This window comes from Neofelis nebulosa, chromosome 2, assembly GCF_028018385.1.
Source record: "Neofelis nebulosa isolate mNeoNeb1 chromosome 2, mNeoNeb1.pri, whole genome shotgun sequence".
Classification (NCBI taxonomy): domain Eukaryota; kingdom Metazoa; phylum Chordata; class Mammalia; order Carnivora; family Felidae; genus Neofelis; species Neofelis nebulosa.
The window spans coordinates 151,268,917-151,286,717 of NC_080783.1; the positions used below are offsets into that span (position 1 = coordinate 151,268,917).

The 17,801-nt window shown below is 37.4% G+C and overlaps 1 long non-coding RNA gene across 1 annotated transcript; it reads left to right on the forward strand.

The window, feature by feature from the left end:
* Positions 1-13: 13 nt before the first annotated feature.
* On the forward strand, positions 14-17,011 carry LOC131504478 (uncharacterized). The gene is made up of 3 exons (XR_009258007.1): positions 14-335; positions 15,948-15,996; positions 16,760-17,011. It is a non-coding gene; the product is annotated as an uncharacterized LOC131504478 (long non-coding RNA).
* The last annotated feature ends 790 nt before the right edge of the window (positions 17,012-17,801 follow it).

A 17,801-nucleotide genomic window follows, 5' to 3' on the forward strand; every position in this document is an offset into this window, starting at 1 on the left:
CAGGAAGGGAGGGGACTAGGCGGGGGCCCTGCGAAAGCCTGGGAGGACGTTTGCTGGAACTTAAAAACCGCCAGGGAGCTGGGGGGAGGGGAACATTCCTAGAGAGAGTTTTAAATTGGGGGTTTTCAGGCTAATACCATTACCGCCCTGTCTTACTCGCTCACGTCCCAATGAAGTTTTAGGCTGGGTTCGGCCAGTAATGACAAGTAGACATCTCCCCGGCCAAATTCATATTATTTGGGGCCTTACGCTTCCTTCGCCCCGAACACAAACGTGGAGTTCTCTGCTTGGAGCACCTGTGCTGTCACTCACAGAATAACTCAGGGCATGCAAAGGTAGGGTGAATAAATTGCACTTTACATTTACAGAGCACTCTGCAGTTTACAGAGCCCCTCTCCCTTGGTTCTTTATGTTGGAATCATAAAACAACACCGAGTTAGGCAGAGAAAACTTAAGATGTGGGGAGTCTTTTGTATCCGCTCTATTCATTTCCTCTTCTAACCCTGCTCTTAGCAGCTGGGAAGAGAGTGGGGAGAAGGAAGGCTGCTGGCAGATGTGGTGGGCGCAGTGAAAGACGAGCCTGCTGTGAGGGACTTTCCTGAAATAGCTGGTAAATAAATCCTCACTAAATAAGGAGATAAGTAAGACCAAAGGAACTTATGGATTGGAAGAATGGACTGGGAAAGAAAAGGCAGGTGGGATAGGGATAGAGACAGAAGGGAAGACTGTGATAGAGGCTAGAGGTCATATGGAAACATGGTAGTTGAATATTGGATAGGGTAGGAAGGAAATGACAGGATAGATATAGAGACTGAATAGAAGGTTGTGATTAGACTATAGGTCTAATGAAATGAAAAAGTTGTATTAAAAAAAAGCAAAAGAATGGGATTTTAGAAACCAGATAGATCTGGCATCCTGGTGTCACTTCAGAGCTAGCTCTGTGACCTTAGGTAAGTTATTTAACATCCCAAACCCCTTTTTTCTCATCTTTAAAATGTAAATAATAATAACTCCTACTTTATGATGTGGTTGTGCAGATTAAAAGAGATGGGAAGCATTTAGTATAGTGCCTGGCATATAATAGGACCTTTAATAAAGTGCTTATTAATAAAGTGCTTATTATATGCCAGGCACTATACTAAGTATAAATAATACTATTTATAAATACTAATCATACTATTATTATCTCCTTTTGTGGAAATACCGAAAGAAATTGGAGTAGAAGTACCAATTAGGAGGCTGTGACCATATTCTAAGTTACAGGTAATGATAGCTTGAACTACAGTAATAGAAAGGAAGCGGATATGAGACACTTCCAAGGCAAACTAGACACAGCAGTGCAATCAATTGGACGTGGGCATGAGGGGCGGGGAAGAAAGATGCTTGTCATTTCTAGACTGAGTAGGTAAATAATGTTGTCATTCACATGAATAGGTACAACTGGTGGAAAAACAGGTTTTCGAGGAAGATGACTAGTTTGATTTTGGACATGTATAACTTGAGGCTTTCTGTGTATGAGTGACAGAATGTCAGTTGGCAGTGTGGACTTGGATATTCTGTGTAGAAACGGAACTTTGAGAGTGGATGACTTAGAAGAAGGAGTTGAAGATCATTTGGAGTGGGAAAAGGAAGGGCAGTCCCGAGGTGGGCAAGGGGAAGTGAGGAGTCAGACAGTGACACCTGGCAGGAGCTGTGGAAGGAGACTAGAGGAAGCTGCAGGAGTACAGTGACACATAAACCAAGAAAGGAAAGAGAAGTGAAGAGTTGTTCATTAACAGGTCAAACACTATAGAGAGGTAGCCAGTGACTGGGCCACTGGAATTACAGATCTAGTCTGTTGGGATGGATCTGCCTCCAGGAGCTGGTTTGGAAATTTACCAGAGTGATTTTGCTTGTCTCCTGATTGGGGAGGGAGAACTACTGGAATGTAGTCAATGGAGCCAAAGATGCTAGATATCATGCAGTACCCAGGCTAGTACAGCACAAAGAATTGTCCTGCATTCTGCGTTGCTTGACTGTTCTACTGTTCATTTGTGTAGATGAAAAAGCTATTTATATTTACCTGAGCCTAGAATCTATTTTATATATAAACATACAGTGTTTTTCACACAGTTTTAAGATATATTGAGTTTTCCTGGAATGCAGTACGTTGAATGGCAATACAGTTTTTGGAATTTGAATCACCAATACGATTCATTTAATGGCTGTCCATTTCATGGTGATTCTACAGATGAATGCAAGCATCTGATTACTTCCTTGTGCCTTTTAGTTTAGGGATGCCTGAGTAGCTCCATAATGAATCACACATTTACTTTTTCCTTTGTTTCAGTTAAGGGATCACTTTGAATTTTTAAAAAAATTACAACCTTACAAGCGTAGGTAGTTTACAACCTTGCTCTCACAATGTTAAACAGCAGATTGCCCCGTATTTGTTATTAAAAAGGGCGTTAGGTTTGATAAGGCCAAGAATCATTTATTCGGTCCATCAACAAATGTCTTTTGAATGCCTACTGTGTGCTAGGCACCTTTCTAGATGCTTGATCTACATAAATAAGTGAAACAGAAAAAGTTCACTGCCCTTAGGGAGCTCACGTTCTAATGTGAGCGTGGGTGAGGCAAACAATAAATAATAAACATAAACTATGTAAGTAAATTCTATGGTATGTTAGGAAGTGTTTTGGGGGCACCTGGGTGGCTCAGTTGGTTCAGTGTCCAACTTCAGCTCAGGTCATGATCTCACAGTTCATGGGTTCAAGCTCTGTGCTGACAGCTGGAGCCTGCTTCAGATTTCTGTGTCTCCTTCTCTCTCTGCCCGTCCCCAACTCATGCTCTGTCTCTGTCTCTCAAAAAAAAAAAAAAAAAAATGAATAAACATTAAAAAAAATTAAAAATGTTTTTTAAAAAAAATTTTTTAACGTTTATTTATTTTTGAGACAGAGAGAGACAGAGCTTGAATGGAGGAGGGTCAGAGAGAGAGGGAGACACAGAATCCGAAACAGGCTCCGGGCTCCGAGCTGTCAGCACAGAGCCCGACGCGGGGCTTGAACCCACGGACTGCGAGATCATGACCTGAGCCGAAGTCGGACGCTTAACCAACTGAGCCACCCAGGTGCCCCAAAAATGTTTTGAAAAAATAAAGCAGGATAAAGGAGATTGGGAATACAAGAAAGTGTGGGTTGAAACGTTAAATATAGTGATCAGGATAAATTGTATTGAGAGGATGACATTCAAGAAAAGATCTGGAATTGGTAAGGGAATGACCTGGTGGATTTCTGAGAGAACATTCCAGGGAGACAGAACAGTTAGGCATAGGTCAGAAGGTGGCTGTCTGGCTGGAGTTTTTAAGAAACAGTAAGGATGCCATTGTGGCTGGATTGGAGAGAGCCAGGGTGAGTAGGAGGAGAACTAAAGGTAACCAAGTGGTTGGGACAGGTGATGTAGGGCTTATAGGGCATTGCGGGGACTTTGGCTTTCATGCTGAATGAAATGGGCAGCTGCTCAAGAGTTTAGAACAGAGGAGTGACATAATCAGGCATATTTTTAAAGGATTATTCTGGCTGCTCTATCTAGAATAGATAGAGCAATGGTAGAGGCTGAAGAGACAAGGAGATATTGTAGTAATCCAGGCAAGAAGTAATAGTGGCTTGACCAGAGTCAGCAATGAAAATTGATATGGGAGAAGAATCATGAATTCCAGAAGGCTCAGTGGTGGAGTTTCAGGGGTAGGGGAGGGCTGGAAGATGGAGACAGATTATGGGATGTTGGAACCTTGTGGGAAGGAGACTTTGGGAGAAGTCTCCTAACATTTCTTTTATTTATTTTTTTATTTCTTGAAGTTTTGCTTTACGTGTTTGAATACTATATTATTTTATATAGGAAGATTCATACTAGCGATAACTTCATTGTGAGTTGTATATCCCTTGCCATTATAGGAGCACCTGGGTGTCTCAGTTGGTTAAGTGCCTGACTCTTGATTTTGGCTCAGGTCAGGGTGTCAGGGTTCCTGGTATTGAGCCCTGCTTAGGATTCTCTCTTTCCCTTCTCTGTCTGACCCTCCCCCACTCAATCTTTCCCTCTCTCTTAAAAAAAAAAAAAAAAGAAGCATCTGACCTATTACCCTTTGCCATTATAGTGTCTTTGTCCCATGGAATAATTTTTAAAAAATAGTTTATTCTACTTGAAATTATTTTAATTAGATATGTTTAACCTTATCTGTTATGTGTTACATTTTGAATGCTTATTGTTTCTTTGTTTTCTTTTTTGCTTTATAATCTGTTTTCTTTGTTTTTTTCAGTTTTTATTTTTACCTTCCTCTAGGTATTAGTTATCTTTTGCTGTGTAACAAATTACCCCCAGCCCTAGCAGCTTAAAGCAGCACATGTTTACCTTGTACTTTCTGTGGGTCACGAATCTTGGCATGGCTTAGCTGAGTCCTCTGCTTCAGAATTTTTACTGTTCAGTTTTCACAGGTGTTGTACCACTTTCAAGCTTAACCACATGGCTGTTGACAGGATTTAGTCCCTCATGGGCCCTAGAGAGCCTCAGGTTCCTGTCACGTGGGCCTCTCCACAGGGCAGCTCATGACATGGCAGCTGGCTGAATCAAAGCAAGCCATGGGAGGAAAGGCAGAGAAAGAGTGTAAGCAAGACAGAAATCAGTCTTTTTATTTTATTTTCTATTTATTTTTTTTAGTTTCTTTATTTTGAGAGAGACAGAGACAGTGTGTGGGGGGGGAGGGACACACAGAGAGAGAGAGAGAGAGAGAGAGAGAGAGAGAGAATCCCAAGCAGGCTTCAAGATACCAGCTACGGAGCCCAGATATGAGGCTCAAACTCACACACTGTGAGATCATGACCTGAGCCAAAACCAAGAGTCCGATGCTCAACCAACTGAGCCACCCAGGCAACCCAGATATCACAGTCTTTAATAGCTTAATTCCAGAAGTGAAGTCCTTCACTTTGCCACATTCTCTTTGTTAGAGATGAGTCATTATGTCTAGCCTACACATGAGGGCATGATACCAGGAGTTGGGGATCATTGGGAGCCCCTTTAGAAGGCCACCTACTATACTCTAGCAATTTAGAAGTTGTAAAGTATATTAAATAATATATTTATATTTATATTTCTCAATTTACCTTAGAAATGAATTGATGATGAAAGATGATGAAATTAATCTACTTAGACTATTTTTTTTCTCTCCCCACCTTTTTCTCTCCCCACCTTTCTGTTAGTTTGGAGAGCAAATATTGATTCTTGTCCCTGTCTATTATCATTAAAATATTATTCTTTATATTATGTAATTTTTTTAAGCATTATAGCAATTATTTTTCATTTTATGACTTAGAATTTTAGTTACCTAAATATAGTTTTATGGACGAAGAGGTTTAAAACTCATCACTAAACCTTTTCTACCTCATGTCTTTCTCATTCATGAACTTATTATTGTTACTCATCTGTTCACTGTCTTGATTTTTTCCTGAGAGATTTTCCAGAAGCTCATAAATGTTATGTTTCTTGAATTCTCATGTATTTGAGAATTTCTTTTTCTTACCATTACACATGAAAGGTGGTTAGAAATTTTCCACCAGGTATAGAAATTTTTTCCCCTTTAATATTCATTAACCACAGTTCCATTTTCTTCTAGCATCTAATATTGTCTGATTTCTTTGTTTTTGAGGATGACTTTTTCCTTCTGCTTAGATGACTATAGGATTTTTTTTTTTACAGTCCTTGAAGTTTCAGATAAAAGCTTTTATTAAATTTTCTTGGAATGCGGTGAGCCCTTTCAAAATGTAATTTTAAGATCTGCTTTATTTCAGAAAATTCTTCTATTATGTAAATTTTTTTGGTTCCATGTATTCATTCACATCTTCAAAGATAGCAGGCATTCATGTGCGGGTTCTCTATTGTTTGTTTTCTGCCTCTTCCAGCTCCTCCCTCGTCACTTTCATTCTGTGTCATTTTCCACTAAATTCTATGTGATTTTTTTCAATAGCGTGCCCTCCATATCCGATTTTCTTTAGTTTAAATTCTACTCCTGATGCTCTTAGTGTGATTTTCAGGGATTTAGTTTCTTCTCCTTGTTTATTTCCTCTGCTTTTCCAGATTTCTTTTATTTTTACTGCTGCATGGGTCCCATGCTATTTTTTTCTGACTTTTCTTTTTTAATCTTTGAAGGAAATCAGTGAGATCTAGTTGATTTGCTCAAGAATAAAGTGAGTGTCTTGCTTCCCCTTCCCTTTTTGCCTGTGTACCGTTTGAATCATCTATCGAAAATGTAAACCAGAGTACTGAGTGTTGATGGTTCATAGTCTTTGGTCAGTCATTCAGTGATGGATGAGCTGGGACAGGAGGAAAATCTGCTGTGAATGAAGAGAGACAGGGAGAAAGAAAGTGGGGGAGGGGGAGGAAGAGAAAGAGATTTACTTATTTCTTTGACTTTTTTTTCTACTTATTGCTAACATTTTTGAACAAAGTATTCAAGTGCCTTGTAATAATATGAGGCAATTTTTAAAACTGTTTAATATCCACATGAAAATAAAATGTCAATACCAGAGGAGAAATAAAAATGCAAATCAGTAGCTGCAGCATTCTACGAAGTTGTTAAAATGAAATTGTGACTGAATTTTTAAGCTTCCGGGCAACCAAAGCAAAAACAAACAAACAAACAAAACCCCCCCACATAATTAGATATATGGTTTTCATTGACTCTAAATGAAAACCTATGGGTTATTCAGGGGGAAAATTTTTGTGGCATTTGCTTCCAGCGGGGAAACAAAATCAAAGGGGGCAAGGTTCTTAATGAACTTGGTTAGTAAATACAATAGTGGCATTCATTAAGCTATTTCTCGTAGCATTGTTTAATGAAAGCTAAAAACCTGGCATCTAAACAGAGTCCAGAGAAAGCGAATTCCTCTGGTTCAAAGATAGTGGGATCCAAACCTATTTGGAAGATAAAATCTTCTCTTTGGAGAAACAAATGATGTTACTGGGTTGAAATGTGTCCCCCCAAAAGATATGTTAAAGTTCTAATACCCAGTACTTTAGAATGTGACCTTATTTGGAAATAGAGTTATTGCAGATGTAATTAGTTGAGATGAGGTCGCACTGGAGTAGGAGATGTTCTTGTAAGGAGAAGTGAGACAGGGAGAGGAGGGTGCTATGTGAAGACAGAGGCACAGAAGGAAGATGGAGGTAGAGATTGGAGTTAAACTGCCTCAAGCTAGGAATCACCTGGGCTGCAAGAAGCTGGAAGAGGCATGGAGGACCCAGTCCTAGACCGGTCTGCCAAAACCTTGATTCAGACTCCAGCTTCCAGACTATGAGAGAATAAATTTCTGTTGTTTTAAGGGACCCGGTTTGTGGTATTTTATTACAGCAGCCTTAGGCAGCTAATACAGATAGACCGCATTTCGTTCAACAGTGTTTTATAAACATTAGTTCTCCCAACCAAGATTTGGTATTGGGCAATTTGAGATTGGATATCGACATTTGGTGTTAGACAGTAGAAAGTTTGTTAAGAGACTCAAGGAGGTTTTATGTGCTGATATTGAGGATAGGTCTATATGCTTTAAATGAAAAATTTGTAAATGTTGGTAAAGTAAACATTCCTTGTGAACATTCTTATACCTGAAATTCACACCTAGAGTGCTACCCGTAACACCTATCTGTATGAAGGGTCAAGTGTACACTTGAAAACAAATCCACATGTTTTTTGAATTTGTTTTTGTTTTTAACAATGTGGGATCTGTTTTGTCACATGAAATAAAGAAACAATTGCTGAGATGATTTAGTCTAGAAAGTTTATAAAACAGGTAATACCTGTCCCTTACTGTAAGAATTGGACTGACACATGATCACAAGCTGTATTGGTTAGAAAATGTAGGATAGGGGGTGGCTGGGTGGCTCAGTCGGTTAAGCATCTGACTCTTGATTTCGGCTCAGGTCATGATCTTATGGTTTGTGAGTTTGAGCCCTGCATCAGGTTCTGCACTGACAACGTGGAGCCTGCTTCGGATTCTCTTTCTCCTTCTCTCTCTGCCCTTCCCCTGATTGCTCTCTCTCTCTCTCTCCCAAAATAAATAAAAATAAACTTTTCAAAAGAGAAAGAAAATGCAGGATAATTTTAGCATAATTGATAAGCCAGGATTTATAACAACGAGTAGATAGTAGATCAAATTGTTGTTGAAATTACCTCTAATTATGAAAACTCATCATTGCAATACAGGATACCTGCCCCCACATTCCCTACATATGTCCCTCCATAGTGGAAAGGATGTATATACAGACTTTCTGAAAATTGTCTTCCTTACTTTCTTATTTCTTCCTGCCCAGAGATTTTTTATTCCCAGGCAGATGGTATTAAGAAGCAAAAGTTTGTATAGTCTCATCTCCTTATCTAAAGGTCAAACTTTTGGACATTCTCCAAAACACAGCAGCAGTCTAGAGATATGGAAAGGAGGGGGTAGGTCATGAGAGTTAGAAATAATCTTAAACTCCTGAATTAAAATCAGGAAGTTTGCAGTAGAGATATGGCCAGCTGGAGACAGACTCAGTGACAGGACAGACACACTAAACAGCAGAGTTAGGGTGATTGGTTTACCTAAGTAGTGGGGGTTATATAGTGATATCTGGGCCCAATGTGATAGCTGGACACAATTAAATATCTAGGGGCAGGGAAGGATCCAGTATTAAGTTTCTTATATCCTAAGGTATAAGCAATTTGAAATAATAAAATTATTAAGTAAAAATATACAGAGGACTTCTCTTACTCTGAAGCACTTAACATAAGTGATAAAATATATAAATCATCTTTTAAATGCATGAATAAATTTAAAAGTAAAATGAATGTTTAATATGGTAAAATAAGTTATGAACGAAATAAAAACTGAGGAAAGAAAAAGAGACCGTAAAAATGTCCATCACATTTGAAAAAGAACAAAATAGAACTTCTAGAAATGAAAGATGAAAAGATTGAAATTAAAAACCCAGTGGAAGAATTTAGAGTGGAGGAAACCATAGACAGAGAATTAGGGAGTGGGAAGCATAGACTGGAAAACCTTACATAAAATGCAGCATAGAATCTGTAGAGGTTTACCATGTCCCTGTGTTCTCAGCATAGAGAGATAATCACTAGAAAATATGACAGAGAGGTTGAGTCATGGAGGATAGAAGGAGAAGGCTCAGTATGCCTGTAATCAGAATTTCAGGAGATAATAGAGAAGAGGACAAAGCAATATTTGAGGACTCAGTAAACGAGGCATGTATAGAACTGATGAAAGATAGTAACCTCAGATTCTAAAACCCAAAGGACCCTCAGACATAAACTTAAACAGATGCAGACACATACACACCTAAACACATTGTTGTAAGACTTCAGAATGCCAGAGACAAAGAGAAGATACTAAAATTAGCCAAAACCCCCAAAATACAGATTACTTGTAAAGGAATGACAATGAGACAGGTGAGTTCTGAGCAGCAAAAATGGGACAAAAGATTGTGGGAAAATATTTTAAATGTGCTGAGGGATAGTAACTGAAAGAGAATTATTTACCCATTAAAACTACCTGTCAGAATAAGTTATTAGGCTGTGGTAACAAATTAACTCTGAAACCTCTGTGGCTTAACATAATCAAAGTTTATCTCTTGTGCTTTGCATCAAGGATAGGTCAGAGGGTGCCCTGCTCCGCCTGGTCACTCAGGGACCCAGGCCAAAAGAAGCTCTGATCTTTCTAGCTGCATCTCCCAGAATTACATGAGCTATCAGGTCATTTCAGGAGGGAAAGAGGGACATAGAGGAACACAGATTTCAAAGACCTTTTTCTAGAAGGGAAACATGTTACTTCTCCTCGTGGTCCTTTGGCCAGGATAAGTCCCAAGTCCCAAACTAACTTCAAGAGAGAGTGAGAAATGAAGAGAATCACGTGGATATTTTAGTAAATACTAACTTTCTCTGCTGCAACTGTTTTTCAAAATGGGGATAAAATAGAGGTAGTCTAGATAAACAAACACTGGGAAAAATTAACATCAATAACCTCTTAATAAAAGAACTTCCAAGGATGTCTTCAAGAAGAAGGAAAATGAGGGGCATCTGGCTGGCTCAGTTGGTAGAGCATAGGACTCTCCATCTCAGGGTTGTAAGTCTGAGCCTCATGTTGGGTGTAGAGATCACTTTAAAAAAAATCTTAAAAAGAAATAAAAAAAAAAGAAGTAGGAAAATGATCTAGAAGGGAAGTTTGAGTGACAAAAACTAATGTCAAGTAAAGGAAAAGGCAAATAGTTGCGTCAACCTGAACAATACAAAAAATACAAATAATAAATAATAAAGTACAGCTTGTAGAATTAAAAAATAATGGCTTTTAAGATGGAGTGATGATAAGAGTTAAAACATTCTCAGGTCATTATGTATTGGGAAAGGTTGTAAAGATAACAAGTACCGACTTTGTTAGGTTAAGTATGCATACTCTGATTTCAAAGGAACTAGTTAATGAGCAAAAATAAAGTTTATAATTCCAAAACTAGAGAAGGGAAAATTTTGGAACTAAGAAATTGAATCCATTAAAACAAGACAAGAAGGAGAAAAAAGCAACAGAGAAGTCAGAACAAAAATTTTAAACTGGATAGTTTAAAAATTGGTGACAGGCGCGTCTGGGTGGCTCAGTCCTTTGAGCAGCGGACTCTTGGTTTCTGCTCAGGTCATGATTTTACCCTTGGTGGGATCGAGCCCTGCGTCTGGCTGTGCATTGACATCTTGGAGCCTGCTTGGGATTCTCTCTCTCTCTTTCTCTCTGCCCTTCCTCCCCCCCACCCCCACCAGCTCACATTCTCTCTCTCTCTCTTAAAATAAATAAACATCAAATGTTCAAAAAAAAAACTGATGATAGAGATAAATTAAAATTATCAATATCATTGAGGAGGGCACTTGTTGGGATGAGCATTGGGTGTTGTATGTAAGCGATGAATCATGAGAATCTACCCCCAAAACCAAGAGCACACTGTATACACTGAATGTTAGCCAGCTTGACAATACATTATATTAATAAAATAAAATAAAATATATCAATAAAAATAAATGGACTAAACTTCCCGTTGAAAGTGAGATTGTGAGATTGAATCAAAAAGTTAAATCTATGTATTTTCTGGTTACAGAGACATGCCTAAAATGTAAATAAAGAGCAGCTGAAAGTAAAAGGACAGAAAAATATATTTTAGGCAAATATTAACCAAAAGAGTTGCAGTTTATATATTATATAAAATAGACTTTAAGGCAAAAAACTTGATAGACAAAGGAGATCATTCAGTGATTATAACAGACTTGATTCACTAGGAGGATAAAATGACTCTATTTTTGCATACCTGATAGTGTAGCTTCAATATCATAAAAGGAAATGTGACATAATTACAAAGAGAAATTGCCAAATTCTCCACTATAAGGAATCATTTAAATGTATCTCTCTCAGTGATTGATAGATAAAATATTCCAAAAAGCATTAAAGATATGATTAGGTGATACAGAGTGCTTGACCTAATGAATATATAGAATTTTGCAGTCTAAATTAAAGTACACAAATTAGTTTGGGTCATGCATGGGATGCTATAATAATTTGTCATGAATTAGGCCATAAAACAAATCTCAACCAATTTTAAGGAATGGACTTTTAAAAAATTATATTTTATGACTAAAATTCATTAATATAGATATTAACTGAAAGATAATGTTAGAAAACATTCATTTAGAAAATTGAAAAATACACTTCCAAATAACTCATCAACCAAGGAGTAAATCACAGTGGAAAACAGAACATCTCTAGAATTAAATAATAATAAAACAAAAAACTTCACCAACTTTACTAAATCTTAAATGCAGTTTAACAAGGCTGAGAGAGAAATTTAAGCCATAAAGTCTTATATTAAAAACTAAGAAAGCCTTAAAATTATTTAACTAAGCATCCATGAGAAATTATAAAAAGAACAATAGAATGAATTTAAAGAGAACAGAAGAAAGGAAATAATAAGGATGAGCCCAGAAATTAATGTAATAGAAAACAAAGATAAAATAAGGCAAATGCTGAAAATTAGGTTTTTGAAGAGGTGAATAAAATAAACCTCTAATTTAACTGATTTAGGGGAAAAAAAGAGAAGGCAGAAATAAGCGATTTTAGGAATTTTAAAAATGCAGAGATATAAAAATGTAAAGTAAAAACAATTTGATGCCATATTTGAATATTAAGACAAAAATATCAAATTACTAGAAAATGCAGCTTACCAAAACTGACTCAGGAAAAAAATAGTAACTCTGAATAATTTGAAGGCCCTTAAAGGTATTGGTTCAACAATTTTGAAATCTTACCACAAAGAGAAGACTAGGCCCAGGTGGCTTCATAGCCATATATAGATAAATATGTTCATACATATATAATGTTCATATATATTTGTTCATATATATAGTTTATATATATTTGTATATATATAGATATGTATGCGTATATATATGTGTGTGTGTGTGTGTGTGTGTGTGTGTATACACACCCAAGGAACATAATTCTAATCTAAAACACATTCTTTCAAAAGAAAAAAGCCTATGTATTTTATGTAATAAAATATACAAAAATAATATAAAAGAGAAAAATTACAAATGAGCCTCACTCATGAACATAGATGCAAAACTCGGCAAAAACAGTTTAAAAAAACTTAATCTGACAATGCATGAAAGATAATACATTATGGCAAATTGAGTTTATTCTTAGAACACAGAATAGTTTAACTTTAGAGGCACCTGGGTGGCTCAGTTTGTTAAGTGTCCACCTTTGGTTCAGGTCATGATCTCACGGTTTGTGGATTTGAGTCCTCCATCAGGCTCTGTGCCTGATAGCTCAGAGCCTAAAGCCTGCTTTGGATTCTGTCTTTCTCTCTCTCTCTCTCTCTCTCTGCCCTGCCCCTGCTCATTCTCTGTCTCTCTCTCTCTTTCTCTCTCTCAAAATAAACAAAAATAAATAAACATTTTTTAAAAATTAAAAAATAAACATTTTTTAAAAATTAAAAAAAAGAATAGTTTAACTTTAGAAAATCAATTAATGTAATTCACCAAATTATAGTTAGTGAAGAATAAGCACATACTATACTCATCTCAGTAGTTGCAAACAAATCATTGTATAAAATTTAATATTTATTCATGTTAAGACAATCAATCAAACAAAAACTCTTAGTAAACTAGAAATAGAAATTACATTCTTTGAGTTGATAAAAAATATTTGCCAAAGACTCACAACAATTTTACTCACTGGTGAAAAGTTAGAAGCATTCCTTTAGAAATCAGTAAGAAGTCAAGAATGCCTGTTAATGTTACATCTAGCCAACACATACTGGAAGTCATAGCCATTCAGTTAGTAAAGAAAAAGAGTAACAAGTTTTTTAAAAATTGCCATTACTTAAAAGATGATGTGATTAGCCAAATAGAAAAATTAAAAAATCTATGTAAAATTATTAAAATTAATAATATAACTTGATAGATATGAATTAAATATCAATTACCATCAAAAAAAGTAAGAAAATGTACTTTGAAAAATGTATCATTTGCAAGTACAACAAAAATACAGTATACTGGGAATAGATCTCACCGATTATGTGCAAGACCTTTATAAAAACATCATATAACTTTATTGAAAGATATTTAGAGAATGTCTAAATTAATAGAGATATATCATGTTCATGAATAAGAGTATTCATTATTGTAAAGACTTCAAGTCTGCCACAATTAATGTAGTCACAGTGAAGTTGCAATAAAAATCTCAATAGGGTGTTTTAAAGAAGTTGAGCTGATTCTAAAATGTATAGGAACACAAAGGGTAAACAGTATCTAGATACTCCGAAAGAAGAACAAGGATAGTAGGGATGCCTGGGTGGCTCAGGCTGTTTGGCATCCAACTCCAGCTCAAGTTGTGATCTCCCAGTTTGTGAGTTCAAGCCCCGCTTTGGGATCTGTGATGATAGCTCAGAGCCTGGAGCCTGCTTCGGACTGTCTGTCTTCTCTCTCTGCCCCTCCCCTGCTCATGCTCTGTTTCTCTCTCTCAAAAAATAAATAAAAACGTTATTAAAAATTAAAAAAAAAGAACAAGGCCAGTAGAAATTTGTCTTACCAAATGGCATGATATATTATAGAGGTAATGCATGAAGAAACTGTGATGTTGGCATAAGGAGAAATAAATTGACTAATAGAATATACGAGGAAGCCCAGAAACAGACATGGCATATGAGGAACTTGATATACAATGTGAATGGCACAATGGTAAATATAATTGGCTTTGGGACAATTGGTTTTCCAGGTGATGGAAAATGCAACTGGATCTTTTCCTCACATCATATTATAAATATCGATTTCAGGTGGATTAAAAACATAAATGTTATAGGAAAAACTTTAAAATTTTTGGAAGAAAATATAGGAGATGTTCCTTTTGCCAACAGGATAAGAAAGAATTTTCTAAAGACACAAAAATACAATTTATAAAGAAAAATATTGAAGAAATTTGAGCACAGAGTAGAAACTTTGATTCATGAGAACATAACATAAATGGGGAGAAAGTATTTGTCGTACATTGAATTGACAAAATACTAATATCCAGATGAATAAAGAGTGATTAAAGAATTTTAAGAAAAAAGCTAGCAACCAAATAGAAAAACAAGCATTTCCCATAAGAGGAAACCCATGTGGCCAAGGAACATATTAAAATATTCAATCTCAATATTAGGACAATAGAAATCCAAATTCTGAGCTATGGTTTCACACCCACCAGATTGGAAGAATTTTCAAAGTCTCAGCAGGCTGTGTTCTCAGGTGTGGAGCAATCAGAACTCTTACTTTCATAGTGTGATTAATTTGGAAAAGAATTTAGCATTTTGAAGTAAAATTGAAAATCCATATACCCTATTATTCAGCAGTTCCACACCTAGGTTTATCCCAGTGGTAGACAGAATAATTCACACCCTCCCATCCCCACATCCTAATCCCCAGAACTTGTGGATGTGTTTGGTTCCATGGCAAAGAAGTGTGAAGGTTGCAGATAGAATTAAGATTGCTAATCAGTTGATCTGTAAAGGAGGAGAGTATCCTAGATTATGCAAGAAGACACAATAATCACAAAAGTTCTTAAAAGTGGAAGAGGGAGACAGAAAAGTCAGAACCAAAGAGATAGCATTATAAGAAATTCTTGATCAGTTGTTGCTAGCTTTGAAGATGGAGAGGGCTATGAACCAAGGAATATAGGAAGTATCTAGAAGCCAGAAAATGCAAGAAAACAGATTCTCCCCTAGATCCTTCCAGAAAAGAATGCATCCCTGCTGTTACCTTGATTTTAGCCCAGTGAGACTTATTGCAGACTTCTGATGTCCAGCACCAGAAGGTAGGAAGTTTATGTTGTGGTAAGCCGCTGCACAACTAAATTTGAGGTAATTTGTTACAACAGCAATAGGAATCGTGTAGGACCCTAGAGAAAACTCTTGCACAATGGCGACAGGTGACCAGTGCCAGATTATATATACCAGCATTGGTCAACAACATAAAAAATGGAAAATAACCCAAATCTTCATGGTTAGGAGAGTAGATCCATAAATAACTATGGAATAGGAATGCAATGGAATAATGTACATCAGAGAAATGAATAAACCACAGGCATATGGACAACATGATATTAAAGGAAAAAGCAAGTTACAGGCAAATAAATAAATACATTGGAATGTCATTTATACAAAATTCAAAAAATGAAAATCCCAATATGTTGATTAAAGATACATAATGGTACATACTATATACATAAAAGGGAAGGAATGACAAATACAATTTAGGGCTGTGGTTGCCTCTGGTGGGGAAGGCAGGGTGAGCAGATTAGAGAGGGGCATTGCCTTAATCATCTGGGTTGCTATAATATCATAAATAAATCATTTATTTCTCACAGTTCTGAAGACTGGAAATCCAAGATCAAGAGCCAGCAGATTTGGTGTTTGGTGAGTGTCCATCCCGGTTCATAGGCCTTTTACAGTGTCCTTCCATGGTGGAAGGGACAGAGAGCCCTCTTGAGCCTTTTTTATAAGGACACTGATCTCATTCATGAAATCTTCACCTCCCAAAGCCTCTACCTTCAGTAGATTACCATCACCTTTGAGGTCAGAATTTCAGCATATGAATCTGGAGGGGCATAAACATTTGGATCATTGCAGGCTTATGGGGAGCTTCAGTAGCATTGGCAATGCTCCAGAATAGTGATTTTAATGGGTTTATTGTTATGCTTTGTAATGTACATGTATTTCATGTATGTTATTAGCAAGCACCAAATATTTTATAGTGTAAGAAATAGAGGGGAATAGGGGCACCTGGGTGGCTCAGTTCAGCGTCCCACTTCAGCTCAGGTCATGATCTCGCAGTTTGTGAGTTTGAGCCCACCATCGGGTTCTCTGCTGTCAGCATGGAGCCTGGAGCCTGCTTTGGATCCTCTGTCCCCTTCTCTGCCTGCCCCTCCCCTGCTCACTGTCTCTCAAAATAAATAAGTAAACTTAAAAAAAAAAAGAAATAGGAATAAAAAGAAAAAAATGTAACTATGATAGGTTTGTAGCTTGTCTTACAGTGTTTGAAATAATTAACTGAGCTGAGGCATTACAGTTGATCCTGATGCTCAAGTGACTATTAAGTATGTTATTTTTACATACACTCAGTAATTGGGAATTACTATGAGCCCATGTGGCTTAATTGACAGCTGATTTCTGTTCATAGAGTCAAAGCCAAGAAGTCAAGAAAGGTGGCCATCTCACGGAGATTGTCTTAGAGGGCCAGCAGCCTTCACAGCACCAACTCCACTCCTCAGTACTGGTCAACATTAATGAGTGATGCTCTTTCCAGGTACTGCTCCAACCGCGTACGTAATCCTCACAGCATCCCGTTGAGACAGGTACCATTATTGATCCCATGTCACAGATGGACAAACTGAGGTCCAAGGTGGTTAAATACTTGACCCAGGATCACCCAGCTAGGAAATGACAGTCTTTTTTTTTTTTTTTTTTTAACATTTTTGATTTATTTTTGGGACAGAGAGAGACAGAGCATGAACGGGGGAGGGGCAGAGAGAGAGGGAGACACAGAATCGGAAACAGGCTCCAGGCTCCGAGCCATCAGCCCAGAGCCTGACGCGGGGCTCGAACTCACGGACCGCGAGATCGTGACCTGGCTGAAGTCGGACGCTTAACCGACTGCGCCACCCAGGCGCCCCGACAGTCTTGATTTAAACACAAACAGTTCTATGCTCTTATCCATCAGTCTATATGGCATCTCAGTTGTTTTCAACTTTATTGTAAATAAAATTTACCTTGAAGCACTGGGTTCTTCTGACATAGTTGCTTTGAAGTTGGTCTTCAGATCTTGTATTTTTAATTTAATTTTATTTTTTTGGAAAGAGAGAGAGAAAGAGAGAGGGAGAGAGAGAGAGAGGCAGAGTGGAGGGGGAAGGAGAGAGAAAGAATCTTAAGCAGGCTCCACCCCCAGCTCTGATCCCACCACTCTGGGGTCATGACCTGAGCTGAAATCAAGAGTTGGATGCTTGCTCAACCAACTGAGCCACCCAGGCTCCCCTGAAGTTGGTCTTCAAATGAGCCCTGGAATTCACATTGTCAGCTGGTAGCTTAAGCATTTGCCACTAGTTTGATTTCTTTCCAATTTACCCCTCCCACGAATCTGATCATACCTCTCCCCTGCTTGAATTTTTTCCATGTCTCTCCTCAGCATTAAGACTCAAGTTCAACCCTTTTAGTTTAGCATACAA